The sequence below is a fragment of the Bubalus kerabau genome, chromosome 5 (assembly GCF_029407905.1).
Source record: "Bubalus kerabau isolate K-KA32 ecotype Philippines breed swamp buffalo chromosome 5, PCC_UOA_SB_1v2, whole genome shotgun sequence".
Classification (NCBI taxonomy): Eukaryota; Metazoa; Chordata; class Mammalia; order Artiodactyla; family Bovidae; genus Bubalus; species Bubalus kerabau.
Genome location: NC_073628.1, coordinates 109,675,311 through 109,694,490, shown reverse-complemented (window position 1 = coordinate 109,694,490; position 19,180 = coordinate 109,675,311). Strand labels below are relative to the sequence as shown.

General features: G+C 37.7%; 1 protein-coding gene across 5 annotated transcripts in view; it reads left to right on the top strand.

The window, feature by feature from the left end:
- Positions 1-19,180, top strand: part of AADACL3 (arylacetamide deacetylase like 3) — a 156,372-nt gene that overhangs the window by 115,453 nt on the left and 21,739 nt on the right. Inside the window, exon 3 of one of the 5 annotated variants that reach the window (XM_055582673.1) lies at positions 16,011-16,089. The exons of the other annotated variants lie outside the window; for them this stretch is intronic. The gene's annotated coding sequence lies outside the window, so the exon portion shown is untranslated. The remainder of the gene's footprint in view (positions 1-16,010; positions 16,090-19,180) is intronic. 5 annotated transcript variants of the gene reach the window in all.

Genomic DNA, 19,180 nt, shown 5'->3' with positions numbered 1-19,180 from the left:
GCCATAAAAAGCAGAGATGTTCCAAGGAGAGAGACTGAACCAACTCTTTGAAGAGCTATCTCTATTTCTATATGTGGCTTTGTCAATAATTCAGTGGCAGTGATCGTGATGAAGTCCTAAGTGAACATTGACAGTTTGTATTAAACTTTCAAAATTTATTTTAGTTTTTGTGAGTTAGCTAAATTTAAAAAGTAATTTTTAATTACTAATTTAAGAGTACATACTCTCTTCCCTCCCATTTTCTAATAATACATTTGGTCTCTAGATGTTAAAGTTAGAAATACTTTTCTCTGGGAAATAAAACTAGCAGTATGCATTACAACATGAAAAGCACACAAATATAAAAATGAGGCTGATAGAAATTTTAAATCTCTGCCAGACATGAACATTGGACTAAAAGAGAAGGAAGCCAAATGATACTGTTGAAGCTCCTAATATTCTAAGTTATCATTGTAGATGTTTTCCCTTATATTATCTCATTATGTCTCTTTAACCTTAAAAAGTAGGTTTTATTCTGTGTGTGTGTGTGTGTGTGTGTGTTTCTCTCTTTGCAAACAAAGACAGTCAAGTTTACAGAATTGAGATAGTTTTCTCAGGGTCCCAGATATCTAGATGCAAAGCTGGAATCGAGGACTCTTTGACTTAGAAGCTCTTGCACTTTTCTCCAATGTCTGCTTATGTCAGGGGGACAGAATTATTACATTCTTAGCTATTGTTACAGAATATGTGGAGCAGTAATTTAAAATGTAAAGTTGTAACATACAGTTTACAGTGGAAGCAAAAAGCTGTGAAATGTCTTGTGTCTTACATTCTGTGTATTTACGCAACTGATTAGTCTGTTATTGACTTCTCTCCAGCCAGTTTGCATCTGTAATCCACAAAGATCTGAGCAGCTGCCCCATTAGTCTCTCTGTATTATCACAGTTTGGTTTAAATAAACTATATAGTAACAATGAAAAAGTCCTGCATGTTCAGCTATACAATACTACCATCAAATATTACTTCAGTACAGTAGTACTATAGCCTTGCTTTGTATAGTCTTATACCTATATATGACTTTATTTGTTTGGGCTCCAAAATCACTGCAGATGGTGATTGCAGCCATGAAATTAAAAGATGCTTACTCCTTGGAAGGAAAGTTATGACCAACCTAGATAGCATATTCAAAAGCAGAGACATTCCTTTGCCAACAAAGGTCTGTCTAGTTGAGGCTATGGTTTTTCCTGTGGTCATGTATGGATGTGAGAGTTGGACTGTGAAGAAAGCTGAGCGCCGAAGAATTGATGCTTTTGAACTGTGGTGTTGGAGAAGACTCTTGAGAGTCCCTTGGACTGCAAGGAGATCCAACCAGTCCATCCTAAAGAAGATCAGTCCTGGGTGTTCATTGGAAGGAATGATGCTTAAGCTGAAACTCTAATACTTTGGCCACCTCATGCGAAGAGTTGACTCATTGGAAAAGGCCCTGATGCTGGGAGGGATTGGGGGCAAGAAAAGAAGCAGACGACAGAGGACGAGATGGCTGGATGGCATCACCGACTCGATGGACATGAGTTTGAGTGAACTCCGGGAGTTGGTGATGGACAGGGAGGCCTGGCGTGCTGCGATTCATGGGGTCGCAAAGAGTCAGACACGACTGAGCAACTGAACTGAACTGATACCTATACATCTTATAGTCTTTGTATAGTCTTATACCTATATACTTTAGAGAGCAGACATCTTGATTATCAGTCCTTTTTCTTATCAGTCCTTATCACAGTTATAGAGTACAGGCTCCAGGCACATGGACTTCAGTAATTGTAGCATGTGGGCTCAGTAGTTGTGGTGTGCAGCTCCAGGGTGTGGGGGCTTCAGTAGTTCCAGCACACAGGCTCAGTAGTTGGAGCTTATGTGCCCTAGAGTGTGTGGGCTTCAGTAGTTGTGGCTCATGTGCTTAACATTTAGAAACCAAATGTGTTATGAGGAAATGGGAGGGAAGAGAGTAGGTACCAAATTACTTTTCATATTTATCTAACTCATAAAAACTAAAATATGTTTGAAAGTTTTATACAAACTCTCAATGTTCACTTAGGACTTCATCATAATCACACGTTTCCACTGAATCATTGGCAATCATTATCACAGGGAGTGAAATTTAGAAAAAGTTCAATAAAAGGCTGCTAAAATGGATGAATGAATTAGACTTGGTGATTATAATAACTTTTCCAAAGAAGCTCCTCATATAAGAATTCCTATTTTTCTTTTCTTTTTTGTGTAAAATAATTTATTTTAATTGGAGGTTAATTACTTTACAATATTGTAGTGGTTTTTGCCATACATTCACATGAATCAGCCATGGGTGTACATGTGTCCCCCATCCTGAACCCCCTTCCTACTTCCCTCCCCATCCCATCCCTCAGGGTTGTACCAGTGAACCAGCCCTGAGTGCCCTGTCTCATGCATTGAACCTGGACTGGTGAGCTGTTTCACATATGGTAATATACGTGTTTCAATGATATTCTCTCATATCATCCCATCCTCGCCTTCTCCCACAAGAGTCCAAAAGTCTGTTCTTTACATCTGTGTCTCTTTATCTGTCTTGCATATAGGGTCATTGTTACCATCTTTATAAATTCCATATATATGCATTATTATACTGTATTGGTGTTTTTCTTTCTGACTTACTTCACTCTGTTTAATAGGCTCCAGTTTCATCCGCCTCATTAGAACTGATTCAAATGCATTCTTTTCTGTAGCTGAGTAATAGTCCATTGCGTATATGTACCACAGATATCTTATCCATTCATCTGTCAATGGACATCTAGGTTGCTTCCATGTCCTAGCTATTGTAAACAGTGCTGCGATGAACAATGGGGTACACGTGTCTCTTTCAATTCTGGTTTCCTTGGTGTGTATCCCCAGCAGTGGGATTGCTGGGTCGTATGTTAGTTCTATTTCCAGTTTTTAAAGGAATCTCCACATTGTTTTCCATAGTGGCTGTACTAGTTTGCATTCCCACCAACAGTGTAAGAGAGTTCCCTTTTCTCCACACCCTCTCCAGCATTTATTGTTTGTAGACTTTTTGATAGCAGCCATTCTAACTGGTGTGAGATGATACCTCATTGTGGTTTTGATTTGCATTTCTCTTGTTAAGCATCTTTTCATGTGTTTGTTAGCCATCTGTATGTCTTCTTTGGAGAAATGTCTGTTTAGTTCTTTGGCCTATTTTTTCATTGGGTCGTTTATGTTTCTGAAATTGAGTTGCCTGAGCTGCTTGTATATTTTGGAGATTAATTCTTTGTCAGTTGCTTCGTTTGCTATTATTTTCTCCCATTCTGAAGGCTGTCTTTTCACCTTGCTTAAGTTTCATTCGTTGTGCAAAAGCTTTTAAGTTTAATCAGGTCCCATTTGTTTATTTTTCCTTTTATTTCCATTACTCTGGGAGCTGGGTCATAGAGGATCCTGCTGTGATTTATGTCAGAGAGTATTTTGCCTATGGTTTCCTCTAGGAGTTTTATAGTTTCTGGCCTTATGTTTAGATCTTTAATCCATTTTGAGTTTATTTTTGTGTGTGGTGTTAGATTCTAGTTTCATTCGTTTGCAAGTGTTTGACAAGTTTTCCCAGCACCACTTGTTAAAGAGATTGTCTTTTCTCCATTGTATATTCTTGCCTCCATTGTCAAAGATAAGGTGTCCATAGATGTGTGGATTTATCTCTGGGCTTTGTATTTTGTTCCATTGATCTATATTTCTGTCTTTGTGCCAGTACCATACTGTCTTGATGACTGTAGCTTTGTAGTAAAGTCTGAAGTTAGGTAGGTTGATTCCTCCAGTTCCATTCTTCTTTCTCAAGATTGCTTTGGCTATTCGAGGTTTTTTGTATTTCCATACAAATTGTGAAATCATTTGTTCAAGTTCTCTGAAAAATACCATTGGTAGCTTGATAGAGATTGCATTGAATCTATAGATTGCTTTGGGTAGTATACTGATTTTCACTGTATTGATCCTTCTGATCCATGAACACGGTATATTTCTCCATCTATTTGTGTCATCTTTGATTTCTTTCATCAGTGTTTTATAGTTTTCTATATATAGGTCTTTTGTTTATTTAGGTAGGGTTTATTCCTAAATATTTTATTCTTTTCATTGCAATGGTGAATGGAATTGTTTCCTTAATTTCTCTTTCTGTTTTCTCATTGTTAGTGTATAGGAATGCAAGGGATTTCTGTGTGTTAATTTTATATCCTGCAACTTTACTATATTCATTAATTAGCTCTAGTAATTTTCTGGTGGTGTTTTTAGGGTTTTCTATGTAGAGGATCATGTCATCTGCAAACAGTGAGAGTTTTACTTCTTCTTTTCTAATCTGGATTCCTTTTATTCCTTTTTCTTCTCTGATTGCTGTGGCCGAAACTTCCAAAACTATGTTGAATAGTAGTGGTGAGAGTGGGCACCCTTGTCTTGTTCCTGACTTTAGGGGAAATGCTTTCAATTTTTCATCATTGAGGATAATGTTTGCTGTGGGTTTATCATATATGGCTTATATTATGTTGAGGTATGTTCCTTCTATGCCTGCTTTCTAGAGTTTTGGGGTTTTTTTTATCATAAATGGATGTTGAATTTTGTCAAAGGCTTTCTCTGCATCTATTGAGTTAATCATAGGCTTTTTATCTTTCAATTTGTTAATGTGGTATATCACATTGATTGACTTATGAATACTGAAGAATCCTTGCTTCCCTGGGATAAAGCCCACTTAGTCATGATATATGATCTTTTTAATATGTTGTTGGAGTCTGTTTGCTAGAATTTTGTTGAGAATTTTTGTATCTATGTTCATCAGTGATATTGGCCTGTAGTTTTCTTTTTTTGTGGCATCTTTGTCTCGTTTTGGTATTAGGGTGATGGTGGCCACATATAATGAGTTTGGCAGTTTACCTTCCTCAGCAATCTTCTGGAAGAGTTTGAGTAGGATAGCTGTTAGCTCTTCTCTAAATTTTTGGTAGAATTCACCTGCGAAGCCATCTGGTTCTGGGCTTTTGTTTGTTGAAAAATTTTTGACTATGGTTTCGATTTCCATGCTTGTGATTGCTCTGTGAAGATTTTCTAGTCATGCTTCAGTTTTGGAAGGTTATACTTTTCTAAGAATTTGTCCATTTCTTCCAAGTTGTCCATTTTATTGGCATATAGTTGCTGATAGTAGTCTCTTATGATCCTTTGTATTTCTGTGTTGTCTGTTGTGATTTCTCCATTTTCATTTCTAATTCTGTTGATTTGATTCATCTCCTTTTGTTTCTTGATGAGTCTGGCTAATGATTTGTCTATTTTATTTATCTTCTCAAAGAACCAGCTTTTAGTTTTTTTTGATTTTTGCTATAGTCTCCTTTGTTTCTCTTTCATTTATTTCTGCCCTAATTTTTATGATTTCTTTCTTTCTACTAAGCCTGGGGTTCTTCATTTCTTCTTTTCCTAGTTGTTTTAGGTGTAAAGTTAGGTTATTTATATGCTTTTTCTCTTGTTTCTTGAGGTAAGCTTGTATTGCTATGAATGTTCCCCTTAGCACTGCTTTTACTGAATCCTGTAGGTTTTGGGTTGTTGTGTCTTCATTTTCATTCGTTTCTATGCACATTTTGATTTATTTTTTTATTTCTTCTGTGATTTGTTGGTTATTCAGAAGCGTGTTGTTTCGCCTCCATATGTTTGTATTTTTAATAGTTCTTTTCCTGTAGTTGACATCTAATCTTACTGCACTGTCATCAGAAAAGATGCTTAAAATGACTTCAATTTTTTGAATTTACCAAGACTAGATTTATGGCCCAGGATGTGATCTATCATGGAGAATGTTTCATGTGCATTTGAGAAAAAGGTGATATTCATTGTTTTAGGGGTGAAATGTCCTATAGATATCAATTAGGTCTAACTGGTCCATTGCATCATTTAAAGTTTGTGTTTCCTTGCTAATTTTCTGTTTAGTTGATCTATCCATAGGTGTGAGTGGAGTATTAAAGTCTCCCACTATTATCGTGTTACTGTTAATTTCCCCTTTCATACTTGTTAGCATTTGCCTTACATATTGCGGTGCTCCTATGTTGGGTGCATATATATTTATAATTGTTATATCTTCTTCTTGTATTTATCCTTTGATCATTATGTAGTGTCCTTCTTTGTCTCTTTTCATGGCCTATATTTCAAAGTCTATTTTATCTGATATGAGTATTGCTACTCCTGCTTTCTTTTGGTCTCCATTTGCATGAAATATCTTTTCCAGCCCTTCAATTTCAGTCTATATGTGTCCTTTGTCTTGAGGTGGGTCTCTTGTAGACAGCGTATATAGGGGTCTTAGCAATCTAAACAAAATGAAAAGGCAGAGAAATATTCAGCAGGTAAAGGAACATGATAAATGCCCACCAAACCAAACAAAAGAGGAGGAGATAGGGAGGCTACCTGAAAATGAATTCAGAATAATGACAGTAAAGATCCAAAATCTTGAAAACAAAATGGAGTTACATATAAATAGAATAGAGAGAAGGATTAAGAAGATGCAAGAAATGTTTAACAAGGACCTAGAAGAAATAAAAAAACAATCAATAATGAATAATGCAATAACTGAACTCAAAAGCACTCTGGAGGGAACCAACAGTAAAATAACCGAGGCAGAAGATAGGATAAGTGAGGTGGAAGATAGAATGGTGGAAATAAATGAAGCAGAGAGGAAAAAAGAAAAAAGAATGAAAAGAAATGAGGACAACCTCAGAGACCTCTTGGATAACATTAAATGTCCCAACATTGAATCATAGGCGTCCCAGAAGAAGAAGACAAAAAAGGTCATGAGAAAATACTTGAGGAGATAATAGTTGAAAACTTCCCTAAAATGGGAAAGGAAATAGCCACCCAAGTCCAAGAAACCCAGAGAGTCCCAAACAGGATAAACCCAAGGCAAAACACCCCAAGACACATATTAATAAAATTAATGAATATCAAACACAAAGAGCAAATATTAAAAGCAGCAAGGGAAAAGCAACAAGTAACACACAAGGAGATTCCAATAAGGATAATAGCTGATCTTTCAATAGATTTTCTTCAGACCAGGAGGGAATGGCAGGACATACTTAAAGTGATGAAAGAGAAAAATCTACAACCCAGATTACTATACCCAGCAAGGATCTCTTTCAAATATGAAGGATAAATCAAAAGCTTTACAGACGAGCAAAAGCTGAGAGAATTCAGCACCACCAAACCAGCTCTTCAGCAAATGCTAAAGGATCTTCTCTAGATAGGAAACACAGAAAAGGTTTATAAACTCAAACCCAAAACAACAAAGTAAATGGCAATGGGATCATACTTATCAATAATTACCTTAAATGTAAATGGGTTGAATGCCCCAACCAAAAGACAAAGCCTGGCTGAATGGATACAAAAACAAGAATTCCTATTTTTCTTAAGCCTTCCATTTACTAGAACCCATGAGATCATTCAAGGGACTTTTTCTCTTTGGCTACTTTAATATTCATAAATTTATCAGATATATCATTTAAAGTTTTTTTAAAAGTATTTATTTATTTATTTTTGATTGCACTGAGTCTTTGTTGCTGTGTTCTGGCTTTCTCTAGTAGTGATGAGTGGGGGCTACTCGTCTTTGCAGTACATGGGCTTCTTATCATGTGGCTTCTCTTATTATGGACTACAGGCTCTAGGCACGTAGGTTTCAGTAGTTGTAGCATGAGGACTCAATAGTTGCAGTGTGTGGCTCCAGGGTGTGAGGGCTTCAGTAGTTGCAGCACACAGGCTCAGTAGTTGCCACTTACATGCCCTGGAGTGTGTGGGCTTCAGTAGTTGTGGCTCATGGGCTCAAGAGTTGTGGCTCATGGTCTCTAGAGCAGGGGCTCAGAAGTTGCAGTGCATGGGCTTAATTTCTCCATGGCATGTGAAATCCTCCCAGAGCAGGGATTGAACTGGTGTCCCCTGCATTGGCAGGTGGATTCTTATCTACTATGCCACCAGGGAAGTCCCAAAAATGTCATTTTATGTTTTAAATGTCTATAACACCTGACTCTTTTTATTTTCATTGTCACTACTTCTATTCCATATCTCCTCAGGGACTGTTTTCTGTACTTCAGTTCACTCTGTCTTTTATTCTATTTATCCATCCATCATTTCATTTCTCCAGCAAAGATTTTGATAGCGTTTGTTCAAAACACAGTAAGCAGAGTATCAAAATACAGTGTGATAAGTGCTGTAAGAAAAGATTATTTATGGTGCTATGTGATCACAGAAAAGGATAACTTTTACCTAATTTGGGAGGGAGATTCAGTGACAGCTTCTTGGAAGAGATGTTATTTGAGTTGATCTTCAAAGAATCAGTTGAGTTAGAAAGGCAAAGAAGATGGAAAAGGGCAAAATAACAACAGTGTTCCTTGTTCCTCCCCTGTTGTATAACCATTTATTATTTTTTTCAATTAAGAATTGATGTATAGTTTGCTTGCAATATCATGTTAGTTGTAGGTGTTTGTACGTTCATGCTCAGTCACTTCAGTTGTGTCCAACTCTTTGTGACCCTGTGGACTATAGCCAGCCAGGTTTCTTTGTCCATGGGTTTCTCCAGGCAAGAATACTGGAGGGGGTTGCCATGCCCTCCTCCAAGGAATCTCGCTGACCCAGGGTTTGAACCCATGTCAACCACATCTCTGCCTTGCTGGCAGATTCTTTACCACTGAGCCACTGGGGAAGCCCCAGTTTTAGGTGTACAAGATAGTAATTCTATGTTTTATAGGTTAGGAACAATACAAAGTTATAATATTACTGACTATAGTCCCTATGCTGTACATTACATCCCTGTGACTTATTTTTTTTTCTCCTTTGTAAAAAACCAACTTTAATTTTTTTTTAATTTTATTTTATTTTTAAACTTTACAAAATTGTATTAGTTTTGCCAAATATCAAAATGAATCCGCCACAGGTATACATGTGTTCCCCATCCTGTGCTGTACATTACATCCCTGTGACTTATTTTATAATTGATAGTTTGTACCTCTTAATCCCCTTCATCTATTTTGTTCATCACCCTTCTAGCCTCCCCTTTGGCAACCAATAATTTGTTCTCTGTATCTGTGAGCCTGATTTTGTTTTGTTATATTTCTTCATTTGTTTTGCTTTTTAGATTCTATTTAATGAAAGAAAAATACACTGTCTTTCTTTGTCTGACTTATTTCATTTAACGTAATACCATCTAGGTCCATCCATGTTATCACAAGTGGCAAGATTTTGTTCTTTCTATGGCTGATTAATATTTCATTTTATATATACACAACATCTTCTTTATCCATTCATCTGTCAGTGGACACAGATTGCCTCCATATCTTGGCTATTGTAAATAGTGCTACAATGAACAGTGAGGTACATACAAATTAGTGTTTTCATTTTCTCTGATAAACACCCAGGAGTGGAATTGTTGGATTGTATGATAGTTCTATTGTTAATTTTTTGAGGAATCTTCATATTGTTTTCCAGAGTTAGCTGCACCAATCTACATTCCCATCAGTGCACAAGGATTCCGTTTTCCTCACAACCTTGCCAACACTTGTTATTTCTTGTCTTTTTTATGATAGGCATTCTGACAGATATGAGGTGATATTATTATGGTTTTCATTTGCATTTCTCTAATGGTTAGTGATGTTGAAAATCTTTTCATGTTCTTGTTGGTCATCTGTAGGTCTTCTTTGGAGAAATGCCTGTTCAGGTACTCTGCCTATTTTAAAATCAAGTTGTTTGATATTGAGTTGTATGAGTTCTTTTTTAATTTTGGATATTAACTCCTTATATATAATTTTAAAATATCTTCTCCCATTCAGTGGTTACCTTTTTGTTTTGTTGATTGTTCTCTTCATTGTATAGATGCTTTTTAGTTTGATATACTCCTTTTTGTTTAATTTTGCTTTTGTTTCTCTTGTCGGAGGAGACAAAACCAGTTTTCTTCTAGGACTATTATGGTTTCAGGCCTTACATTTAAGTCTTTAATCTACTTTGTTTCTTTTTGTATATGGAGTTACAAAATGTTCTGTTTTCATTCTTTTGTGTAATAACTGTCCAATTTTCCTAGCACTGTCCAATTTTCTTTTTCCCATTCTAGTCTCTTTTGTCATGTGTTAGTGAAAGGTTGTTGTTGAATCACGTGAATACACCGGGATTCTTGGCCCCCGGAGGAGAAGAATTCAATCCGGGGCCAGAGACGAGGCTTGATCGCTCAGAGCTTTTGTGTAATTAAGTTTTATTAAAGTATAAAGGAGATAGAGAAAGCTTCTGACATAGGCATCAGAAGGGGGCAGAAAGAGTACCCCCTTGCTAGTCTTTAGCTGGATGTTATATAGTCACTAGCAGTCTGTTAATGAAAGAAAGGAATGTCTTATAATTCAGAATGGCACCAATGGTTTATCCTGGGCCATAAAATAATTAACTTGAATCTTAAAGAAGGGCAGACCACCATACAAATAGTTTCATTTACATAGATTAGGGGAACAATATCTGAGTATAACATACTGGTTTGTCAAGTAGGTTTTGGGCCAAGAGGCGGAACCGACTTGGAGACAGAGTTTGGGGTAAAGGCGTAGTACATTAGCATAGCTTAAGACAAACATTTTCATAAGAAAAAGGCATTGGTTATCTCTAGGCTCAAGAATAGCTAACTTCAGGAGAAACCAGGTGTCTTTATGGCAACACAGTATTTTAAGAGAAACCTCTCTTTAAATTTGTATAGAGAAGGAAAAAAATATTGCTAGTTTGTTTCCTCCTGCCGCTTAAGAGAGAGAAAAATGTCTGACACTTGCAGGCTATTTCCTCCATTTGGAGACCCCTGGCCTTCCTGCCTGTTACCCTCTCCTTAGTTAACTATATGTGGTGGGTTTATTTCTGGGTTTTCTATTCTGTTAATTGATCCATGTGTCTATTTTGTGCTAGTACAATACTAATTTGATTATTACATTTTTGTAGTATAATTTGAAGCCGGGGAGTGTGATACCTCCTGCTGCTTCTTCCTCAAGATTGCTTTCTTTATTCAGGGTCTTTTGTGATTCCGTACACATTTTATGATTATTTGTTCTAGTTCTGTGAAAAATGCCATTGATATTTTAAGAGAGATGGGTTTGCCATAGATGACTTTTATTATTTAAGGTGTGTTCCTTCTGTACCCACTCTGTTAAGAGTTCGTATCATGAATGGATGTTGAATTTTGTTAAATACCTTTTCTCTATCCAATGAGCTAATCCTATAATTTTTATTAATGTTATGTAGTGTATCATGTTGATTGATTTGCAAATGTCCCTGGACTGAGTCCGACTTGATTGTGATGTATGAACCTTTTAATGTATTGTTGAATTTGCTTTTCTAATATTTTGCTGAGGGTTTTTGCATCTAGTTTATCAGGGATGTTGGCCTGTAATTTTTTTTGTAGTGTCTTTGTCTTGTTTTGGTATCAGGATAATGCTGGCCTCGTGGAATGAGTTTGGAAGCATTCCCTACAGTCTTTAATACTTCAGAATTGTTTGAAAAGGACACGAATTAACCTGTCTTTAAATGTTTGGTAGAATTCCCTGTGAAGCTGTCTGTTCTTGGACTTTTGTTTATTGGTAGTTTTTTTTTTAATTACTGATTCAGTTTTATTACTGGTCCGTTTGAATTTCCTGTTTCTTCCTGATTTAGCCTTGGAAGGTGGTATGTTTCTTGGAATTTATCCATTTCCTCTAGGTGATCCAATTTGTTGTTGTATTATTATTCTTAATATTCTGTTATGATTGTTTGTATTTCTATAATATTGGTTGTAACTTCTCTTATTTCTAATTTTATCCATTTAGGTCCACTCTCTCTCTCTTTTTTTTCTGGTGCACCGCACCATTTCTTTTCCCTTGTTTCTGTTTTTCTCCATAGCAGTTCTTTACATCTGACATATTGCATATTTCTACATATTCACCTGCCATGTCTTTTATCAGAATTATCCAGTGACTTCCCTTCTTACCCTTAAGAAAAGTGGAACCTAATCACAGTGGCTGAAAAAACTATCATGAATGGCTTCTGTTACCCTGCTGACCTGTTTTTTTCCTATGAATCTCCTCAGTCATTCTGCCTCAATCACACTGGGCTCCTTGTTCCTTGAAGTCATCAGACTGCTTTCTGCCATAGGGCCTTTGCACTTGCTTTTCCCTCTGTTCATATTGTTTTCATAGATATATGCATGGCTAACACCCTCATTTCCTTCAGGACTTATTCTCATGATCACACAGCTCTTCCTTAACTATCTATTGTAATCCCATCAACTCCCCTCCCCACCCTTTTGCACCCCCTCCCTATTCCCCTTTTACTGTCTAGCAAATATCACCTTTTATCATACCATGTGTTTATTTATTTAACTCTTTTATTCCATGAAAACTGTAAGCTTCATGAGAACAGGGATTTTTGATTCCCTTAAAATCATGTAGAAAGTCTCAACAAATAGTGGTCAAATGAATGAATGAAAGTCTGGAAATGCAAAGATGTAAGGGATTTTAAGAAAATGCTAAAACTAATTTGGCTTGGTGACTTCTGAGATCCCTGTTTGCATTGCTACAGTATTGTGGATACAGCAATGAAGCATCTCCTTCCTTAGACACTAGCTCAGTGCTGACTTTACTAAAGGGAAGGAAATATTTCACTTTAAGGGGTGGTAATGACTAACTTTCTCTCTCTCCCAGATAATGTTGTTTTGAACCTTCACCACCATCAGGGCTTTTCCATATGACCAACCTATGGGACTCTACTTCTGCAGAACTATGAATTTCCTGACTGCTGTTCATTGTCACATTATATAAGGATGTAGAGGAAAGGGAAGTTGGAGTTTTCAATTAATGGCCTCTTGGTGTGTAGGAGGCAAAACCATCTGCTGTGAAGGGATGAAAGTAGGGTAGAGATGATGAAATATAAACTGTCATTGAAGAGATTGGGAATGGCTGAGGAGAGAAAACAGAGTGGTTGAGCAGAAAGAAGTGTTTGGGAAATACATAGTATGTCAGGTATTGGATGTTGGTTTTTGCACTATGCATTATTTGTGCTATTGTTTTGTTAGGAAGATGAATGAATGAATTGAACCCCAATTCCTACTGTTAGCAACTGACAAACAAGAAATAATAACGTATTGTGATTTACCTATAGGAATCCTTGTTGTTCTCAAATTATAGGAGCTGCTAAAGTTGGGAGAATCCCATAAGACCAGCTAATCATTAGCATTTATGAAATGACCAAACATCTGATAAGTTTATAAAGAATGAGCATAGGGACCCTGGGACTTCCAAAAGGCAGGTCTTGGGGTTATTTTCTAGTCCTAGAGAGATTAACACTGAGACTGTGATTTACCAAGGATTCCTTGTGTGAGCTGTGCCTATTACCAGGCAAAGCCTCAGGAAGAACATCCATACTCAGAGCATCACTCAGGTCCCTTCCCTCTGGAATCAGGAGAGACTGCTGGAGATCAAATGTCTTAGTTCCTACCTTCATTAGACTCCCATAACATCAGCAATGAGAGTTACTTTTCAGAACAGAAAGTTGGATTAGAAGAATGTCCATGGGTGTGATATGATTATACTCTATATAAGCAGAATAGGGGTACAAGTAATCAGGAAAGGAGAGGAGCAGGAATTTTAGGGGTAAGCCTAGAGCCATTAAGACTTCCAGAAGAGGTGAGGAGACATTTACGAGATCCAGGACCTGGGATTCAGGACAGGAATTCAGGGACAGGAAATGGTTAGAACACATCTACAATGGAATATGAAAAAAATTTCATATTCAATTGGTGCCATGGAGGACCAACTGGAGCCCATACCAAAAGAGAAGGAAGTAAAATAACATTTATAGGATACTATATACCTGAGATTTGTCTAGTACTTGTTCCATGGCACTGACACATATTTATATCTCATAACAGTTCTGTAAAAGTACCATAATGCTTCGATTCTGCATATGGCAAAACTGAGGCCTAGAAAAGCAAATTAAGTTGTTCAGGTATACACACTAATAAGTGGCCATGTTGAGATTAACCCTCAGTCTCCTGACTTGACATCCAGAGCTCTCATTAGCTCATCCCACTTGGGCAGGAAATTGTAGCAGCCAGGCCACCGGGTGACAAGATTTTTGTCATAGTCTGGCAAAGGGCCTGTGTATACAAATGTGTTAAATGTCTTCTGATGGATAGATATAAAGCTCTAATGATTGTTTTCAGTTTCTGGATTCTACTTATTTCCCAGAGTCTCCTTGTGTCTTCTTTCATAGGCATTGGCCCATGGTTGATCTTCCAGTGCTGTGGGCCCTATTTGCCACATATGGCTAAGAAGGAAGGGTATTTCTCCTGTTTTACAGGCCCTGCAGCCCTAATAGACATGATAGCTCTCTGCTAGCAAAGATGGGGGATGGATAAAAAGGGAGAGGGAAGAGAAAAAGGTCAATCCCTCTATTTTGTCTCTTTCTCCCTTCCCCTCTCATAGCTGCCTTTGCCATTCTCAGGCTAGACTGGGGAAAGAGACCTCCAGAGAAACAAAAGCTTTCTCCTGTGTCTGCTTGCTCATTTTTTATCTGAAAAATATAGATTTCTTGAACTCTATATTTCCCCCATGCTCTGGGGATATGCTGAGGGCTATGTGAAAGTTGCTCAGTCATGTCCAACTCTTTGAGACCCAGTGGACTGTGTAGTCCATGGAATTCTCCAGGCCAGAATACTGGAGTGGGTAGCCTTTCCCTTCTTCAGGGGATCTTTCTAACCCAGGGATCAAACCCAGGTCTCCCACATTGTAGGCAGATTCTTTACCAGCTGAGCCATTGGGGAAGCCCAAGAATATGGGAGTGGGTAGCCTATCCCTTCTCCAGCGGATCTTCCCACCCCAGGAATCTAATGGGACCTCCTGCATTGCAGGCAGATTCTTTATCAGCTGAGTTACCAGGGAATTCCACTGAGGGCTATAGACTTCTGAAAACAAACCTCCTCCCTCATTAAATCATCTAACCTGTTTTTGAAAGGTCACGATCACTGTAAATGGTGATCAAGTAGAGGGAATTCCCTCTATTCATGGAAGGGTAAACCTTTTTGTTTTATTCAGGTCTTCAACTGATTGAATGGGGCCAACCTACATTGTGGAGGGCAATCTGCTTTACTTAGTCTACCATTTCACATGTTAATCTCATTCAAATCACACCCTCACAGAAACATCCAAAAAATGTTTGCGCAGCTGTCTTGGGCACCCTGTGGCCCAATCACGTTGACACATAAAATTATGTATCACAGCTACTCTTGCCGCCCTGAAGACCTTTCTGTTCCTTCTGATCCACATCTGTATCCTACTAACCCCAGGATACCACATGTAAATTTGAAAGGACAAAATTGCCTCGGATGCTTCATTGGTTATTTGTGTCATCTCATCCACTAGATTCTATACTTCTAGATGGTGACAGCATAGATTTTTATTCATTAAGTAAGAGACATATAAATCTATTATATAACTGTATTGTTCTTAATGGCAAGCAGGTGGGTGTTTACTGTTTAGAACTGTGTGTTCCATCCAGTTGGAGAGCATGACCACTTGCCTTTCCATGAAAGCAGCTAGGAAAGGTGAATATTGGGAACCTTGAGACTAAAACAGGTTTCTCAGACCTTCCCTCAGCCCTCTGCATGTCCTCACCCTGGGGCTCTGCCCTAGGAGAGAAAGGGAAGCCTGCTTTGCTTCTTCACTCTTGCTGAGTGAGAAAATCTGGATATGAGAAGCTTTGTTTCAGGGTCACAGTCATAAGGCACACCTAGAAGATTTCCTGGGTCTGAGGCATTGGTTGGCGAAGCTCTGGATAGCTGACATTTGTCTGGAGCAGATATCATCCATCTTGTGACTACCGATATTGGGGCTGGATAATTCTTTTTTTTTTTTTTTTTTAATTTTTATTAATTTTTACAATGTTGGGTTAGTTTCTACTGTACAGCAAGGCAAGTCAGTTATACACATACGTATATTCTCTTTTTGGATTTCTTTCCCATTTAGGTCACCAGAGAGCACTGAGTTCCCTGAACTATGCAGTATGTTCTCATGACTGATCTATTTTATACATAGTATCAAAAGTGTAAGTATGTCAGTCCCAATCTTCCAAGTCATCCTCCCACCTTTCCCCCTCTTGGTGCTCATGTTTGTTCTCTATATCTGTGTCTCTATTTCTGTTTTGCAAATAAGATCATCTATACCATTTTTTCTAGATTCCACATGTATGCGTTAACATATATTTGTTTTTCTCTTTCTGACTGACTTGACTCTGTGTGACAGTTTCTAGGTCCATACACATCTCTACAAGTGACCCAGGTTTTTTTCCTTTTTATGGCTGAGTAGTATTCCTTTGTATATATGTACAGTCAGGCATTTCATTTGCTCAGTCATGTCCAACTCTTTGCGACCCCATGGAATGCAGCACGCCAGGCTTCCCTGTCCATCATCAACTCCCAGAGCCTACTCTTAACTCCATCACATCAGTGATGCCATCCAACTATCTCACTCAGTCATGTCCGACTCTTTGCAGCCCCATGGAATTCTCTAGGCCAGAATACTGGAGTGGGTAGCCTTTCCCTTCTCCAGGAGATCTTCCCAACCCAGGGATTGAACCCAGGTCTCCCACATTGCAGGCAGATTCTTTACCAGCTGAATCCGCCCATGTATATAAAGGGAAGCCTGTATATATGTACTGGGCTGGATAATTCTTTGATGTAAGTTTCTGTCCTGTACACTGTCAGATGTTTAACAGTATATTTGGTCTTGACCTGCTAGATGCCAAGTAGCACCTGTGCCCCCAGTTGTGACAATCAAAAATGTCTCCAGACATTGGCAAATGTACCCTGGGAAGAAAAGCATTTAAGACCCTCTTATCCTGGGCTTTGTTCTTTATAAAGCAGTTCCATCTATGTTACCACATCTGAGAGTCACTATATCTCTGAGAATCAGGAAGGAACCTGTTCTTTTCTCTCTTTTACACAGCTGGTCAAGTGTCAGGAAAATAAATAGAACTTACAGCTGACTTTAAACTTAGAACTCTTTCTTTTATTCATTTCTGAGGTCAGGGTAAGAAAGCTCCTTCAGGATGATTGATTTAAAAAGATAGTTTCTTGACCCCACCCTAGTGGAGATGTCAGATCTGAGTTGAGGAATAAAATCCTCATTAAATTAAAGTTTTGACAGAAGAATACTATTTAACCATTTTGCTATTTTCAGAATTTGATTCTTCATTTTATTTTGATGACCTTTCATTTCACTGCTTTGAAAGCAAAGTTTAGGCTTCTTAAGTGGCTAGTTTTATTTTTGACCACTAGGGTTTCCAAACCTTTCAAACCTTTTATGATGAAGAGGAAGGTCCTAATAAAACTTGTTCACTTCCTCTTGGGGCTGCCTCATTGTGATAACAGTGTGTAACCAGTGGTGTTTTCCAAGAAAACCAAAATACAATACTGTCTTCAAAAACAGAAGTTTATAGTAATTGTTACTGAGACTAGATCAGAAAACCAGAAGTACTGAAATATGTATCTGAAAGGCACAGACTTTCTGAGACTATAGATAATAATCTTATTTTCTGTGTTTTGAAAAGAGAAAAGGTCCTGTGTTGCTTTTAAATTGGTGTCTAAAGATAAGGAACTAAAGTTGGCTAAGTAGGGTTAAAATAAAATTGAGATTTTAATTAAATTAAAATACATTTATTTTTTCAGGATGTATTATTGCTTTGCCTTTGAAATGTAATTCAGCTTTGCTTAGGTATCAGACTTTAAGTTCATCATTTTTGAATTACATGGCAACTAATGTTTGCTGTTGTTTAGTTGCTAAGTCATGTCTAACTCTTTTGTGACCTCATGGACTGTAGCCTGCCAGGCTGTCTTCCATGGGATTTCCCAGGCAAGAATACTGGAGCAGTTTCCCATTTCCTGGGAATGGGGATCTTCCCAACCCAAGGATCTACCTTGTGTTTCCTGTACTGGAAGGTGGATTCTTTACCACTGAGCCACTAGGGAAGCCTGATTAATAATAATCAGTAATATTAAATGAGGGCCTACTTTGTGCTGCTACTGAGGCTGTTCTAGGAGCTTCAGCCTGGGAAGGCACTGTGCTGAAGCACAGAGCATGGCTAGAGAGTTGCCAAGATCTCCCTTTTCTATACGTTTAAAATGTTTTAACATTTTCTGGACATTTGGCCTTATTTAAATTATGTAGGCTCTTTGAACTTCAGCTTCCTCCATTCTAAAATGCAGTAATAATATCAACCTTATGCTGTGAAGACAAAATAAAAAATAATATGAAAGCTTAAGATTAAATTAGTATTTAATATGTTAATAATATTACTTATTAATTAATTTTGCTGAAGTTGAATGGTTCTATGAAGACCTACAAGACCTTCTAGAACTAACACCAAAAAATGATGTCCTTTTCATCATAAGAGACTGGAATGCAAAAATAGGAAGTCAAAAGATACCTGGAGAAACAGATGAGTTTGGAGTGCAAAATGAAGCAAGGCAAAGGCTGACAGAGTTTTGCCAAGAGAACACACTGGTCATAGCAAACACCATCTTCCAACAACACAAGAGACAATTTTACCTATGTATATCCCCAGATAGTCAACCCTGAAATCAGACTGATTATGTTCTTTGCAGCTGAAGATGGAGAAGCTCTATACAGTCAGCAAAAATAAGACCTGGGGCTGACTGTGGCTCAGATTGTGAGCTCCTTATTGTAAAATTCAGAATTAAATTGAAGAAAGTAGGGAAAATCATTAGACTATTCAGGTATGATCTAAATCAAATCCCTTACAATTTTACAGTGGAAGTGACAAATAGATTCAAGGGATTAGATCTGATAGACAAGAGTGCCTGAAGAACTATGGACAGAGGTTCATAATACTGTACAGGAGGTCATGACCTAAACCATCCCAAAGAAAAAGAAATGTAAGAAGGCAAGTGATTGTCTGAGGAGGCCTTACAAATAGCTGAGAAGATGAGAGAAGTGAAAATCAAAGGAGAAAGGGAAAGATATACCCAACTGTTATGCAGAATTCAAAGAACAGCAGGGAGAAACAAGAGATCCTTCTTAAGTGAACAGTGCAGAGAAACAGAGGAGAACAATAGAATGGGAAAGAATAGAGATCTCTTCAAAAAAAATGGAGATACCAAGGGAACGTTCCATGGAAT